Source organism: Ailuropoda melanoleuca, chromosome 10, assembly GCF_002007445.2.
Source record: "Ailuropoda melanoleuca isolate Jingjing chromosome 10, ASM200744v2, whole genome shotgun sequence".
NCBI classification, from domain to species: Eukaryota; Metazoa; Chordata; class Mammalia; order Carnivora; family Ursidae; genus Ailuropoda; species Ailuropoda melanoleuca.
The window spans coordinates 83734439-83738473 of NC_048227.1; the positions used below are offsets into that span (position 1 = coordinate 83734439).

The 4035-nt window shown below is 38.1% G+C and overlaps 1 long non-coding RNA gene across 1 annotated transcript; it reads right to left on the minus strand.

Annotated features, from left to right (window-relative positions):
* Positions 1-1200: 1200 nt before the first annotated feature.
* LOC109488982 lies at positions 1201-3833 on the minus strand. The gene is made up of 3 exons (XR_002141897.2): positions 3804-3833; positions 2327-2381; positions 1201-1296 (listed from the first exon to the last, which is right to left on the minus strand). It is a non-coding gene; the product is annotated as an uncharacterized LOC109488982 (long non-coding RNA).
* Positions 3834-4035: the final 202 nt, after the last annotated feature.

The following is a 4035-nucleotide window of genomic DNA, read 5'->3' on the forward strand; positions in this document are numbered from 1 at the left end:
AAAAAAAAAAGAAAATATATTTTAACACTCAAATTATTAAAACAATGTTTTCTTTGCATAATAACAGATAAAAATCGATAAAACAGTGCAGAAAGCCTAACAATATATTAAAATATGCACAGAAATTCAGAATCAGTGGGAGATGGATGTATTATTCAATAAATAGCATTGGAACAACTAGGTGGCCATCTGGAAAGAGAGAAGGGAAGGCAAGGGAAGGGAAGAGAAGGGAGAGGAAGGGAAAAAATTTGGGAGATTTTAACTTTTTATTTCAGACTGAGAAAGAACTGTCCAAAGATGATAAAAACCCAGAAGCCATAAAACCGTTTCTAAAAATTCTGCTTGAAAAAAACAAAGTTGAAAGACAAAAATATGTGTTTGTGTTTGTGTGCGTGTGTGTCTGTAATTCATACATCAAAAAAAGCTAATTTCCACGTCTATAAACAGTTCTTATACTTTGGTAAGAAAAAGCCCAACACTCAATGAAAAAAATGCACACAAGACGTGAGCAGTTACAGAAAGGAAAATAAGAATACCTCTTTACAACACGAAAGGATGCTCCCCCTTCCTTAGGACAAGAGCGGCGCTCTGTAAACTACGAGATGTCTCCTCCAGCGAACATCAGTGCGTGGCTAGCGAGAATATGAAGAGATAACCACAGTGCAGGGCCATTTCACATTATGTACCAACTTTTTAAAAAAGATTTTATTTCTTTATTTGAGAGAAAGAGAGCGCACATGAGAGAGAGCACAAGCGGAAGGGAGGGTCAGAGGCAGAAGCAGACTCCACACTGAGCAGGGAGCCCGATGCAGGGCTCCATCCCAGGGAACCCAGGAATCATGACCTGAGCCAAAGGCAGGTGTTTAACTGACTGGGCCACCCAGGTGCCCCCCAACTTTCAAATACAAACATTGTCTTTTACCCAGCAATTCTACTTACAAGAGACGTCGTCCCATGTGTGCAATGGCCCACCCACATGGCAGCATTGCCTCTTAGAGCAAAAGACTGAAAGCAGCCTAATTATTTATTATCCAATAGTTGGATAATAGTACAGCTATATAATGGAATGTTGTGCAGCCATCAAAAAAATAATAAAGTAGATCACACATGCTGATATGGGACGGCTCCAAGATATTTTAAGTGAAAAAATATGTAAGCCTGAGGAAAGAGGCTTCTAGAAGTTGAATAACTTACCTAAAAAAGCCATGCTGCTAGTAGGGTAGTTAGTGGTAGAACTCTGCTCTTGCGGAGTATAAAGCCCTGCTTCAACGGGTATTGGGCCCTGCTGTTCTGCTCCTGTGGAGAAGTCATGGCGCTGATAAGATGGGGAGGGTCAGTGGACTGCATGTCATCTGTATCTCTACGGACCCATTGTTTCTTTAGGCAGTTTTTCAAGGAGTGGGGCAAAGGGTGCAGGGTCGAGGGTGAACTGGAAGACTTTGATCTGGTTAATTGTTTCTTGAGCAATGTATTACAGCTTTCCCCTTAGTATCTGTCACACATATCCGGGACTAGCAGGAAAGGTATGGCTTACCAATTCTTCTCTGAATGTCTGGAGCAGACTTGAAGCTGGGAGATCTAGTTCTGGGAAGCATAAAAATCTGCCCCCTAACCCCTCTGCTCCTTGGGAAGATTTTTGTACCCAAAAGAAAGCCAGGTACTTATGGCAAAACTTTCTTCCATTCTGAAGGGAAAAGCATTCAGCAAACTAGGGCATTAACAGTTATTGAAGACATGTGCCAACATCACAATTCAGTCCACGAGAAGAAGTGAAGGCAGAGTTCTTATCTAATTAAAACAGCTCGGGGAAAGAAAGTGGGCAAAGGATAATTATCTAATTTGGCATTTGGCCTGGAAAAGAAAGGTTAGTATTTCTTTTCTTCCAAAAACTGTCAGGAAATTTCAAATTATAATGCTTGCCTTCCAGCTGTAGGGAATTTTTCATCCCTGAATCCCATGGTGCTTGACACATATGAGTTATTTGTTCCTCGGGTTGCTTCATTTAAAAAGCAATTATTCATTTCTCTATAGAAAATCAAATTTAGGTGCTGAAGATCTTATAAAACAATCTAAAGGCCCAATTGCTGGCATCTTATTTAACTTCTAAATTCTAGTTCCCTTGGTTTAGTCTTCACTGCTTTCATCAAGTGGAAAAAACCCCACTTGGCAAAAATACGTCGGTGTTTCCTAGCGATGCTCTGAGGTTTTTTTGGTTGTTGTTGTTTGTGAGTTTGTTTGTTTTTACTTTAATCTGTTTGAAAGTTTCCATGGTAACATGGTGTAGAATGTGGTCGATTGGGCAGTCGGAAGTCTGGTTTTTATTCACCTGCTATGTGTCCCTGGGCATATCAATGTACTTCACTGAGGCTCAGTTTCTTTATCTGTAAAATGAGAAAATTTGTGTTAAGTCAGAAAATTCTTACCAGGAATTGCAACTACACAAAGTAGTCGGAAGCAAAGCCATTCTGGTAGAAGTGGACGAGAGACCACAGAGGCCCCTCCTTCCGAACCCGTCCTGCATGGCTTCGAGGATGACCTTCATATCGTTTCCAAGGAACTCAGGGATCCCTGGGTAGAGGGAGATCTTGGTCAAATGTAGTAATTTTCAGTTATAAGGTTACTAAGTCCTGGGGATCTACTGATTAGCATGGTGACCTATGGGGCCAGGGGGTAAGGAAAATGAGGTTACGGTTAAAAAGTTCAAAGTTGCAATTATATAGGATGAATAAGTCTAAGATCTAATGTATAACATGATGCCTATAGTTTATAATACTAGCTCACATACTGGAAATTTGCTAAAAGTAGATTTCAGGTGTTCTCACCACACACACACAAATGGTAACTATGTGAGGAGGTGGGTATGTCAATTAACTTGACTATAGTAAACATTTTACTATGTAGATGTATACCAAAGCATCATATTGTACACCTTAACTTAATAAAAATATATAATTTTTATCTTTTTAAAAAGCAAATTATGATGTGGACAAGAAATCAAGTTGCTTACATAAAAATAACTGATTCTCATAACAATACATTCAGTGAATTAAAAATAAGCATATATGAACTAAAATTGGTTTGCTGTGCTATTTTTTTTAAATGGACCAAAAAATTCAAATGCTTAATGAAAAATAGTATAATATAAATAGTATAAAATAGTATAATATAGGGGGCGCCTGGGTGGCACAGCGGTTAAGCGTCTGCCTTCGGCTCAGGGCGTGATCCTGGCGTTATGGGATCGAGCCCCACATCAGGCTCCTTCGCTATGAGCCTGCTTCTTCCTCTCCCACTCCCCCTGCTTGTGTTCCCTCTCTCGCAGGCTGTCTCTATCTCTGTCGAATAAATAAATAAAAAATCCTTAAAAAAATAGTATAATATAAATAGTATAAAATATGATACCATATTGGATTCTTGAAATTTGCTACGAGTGGATCTTAAGTGTTCTCCCTGCACACACACAATATGGTAACTATGAGAGATGACAGGTGCGTTAATTAGGTTGGTATGTTAATCATTTTGCAATGTGTACATATATCAAATCACCAAATTGTATACCTTAAATGTATACAATTTTTATTTGTCAATTATACTTCAATAAAGCTGGGGAAAATGTTTATTTAAAGGACTAAAATACTGTCATAAAGAAAAAAGAAGAAAAGAAAAAGAATTATCGGTCTTGACAGTTTCTAAAGCCCCATCACATGCTAACATTCCATAGTTCTATAATTCTATATTTATTTAAAAAAAGAAGTAAATGCATAAAGGAATTCCTGAACTCCCTTGCAAAATAAGATAATACTTACCCAATAATATGGAAAACAATCATGGAATGCCTTGTATGATTAATGCAAAGCAAACCTGGGGAAAAAAGGATTTGCCCTGTCACTAAAATGAGCAAATAATAATAATTCACATTATCATGTGTCATTCACTGCTCAAGCACATCACATGTATCAATTTATTTAACCCTCCTAATAACCGTAGGTCCTAATATCATCTCCATTTTTCAAACACAGAGCTAAAAGCAGAGAACTG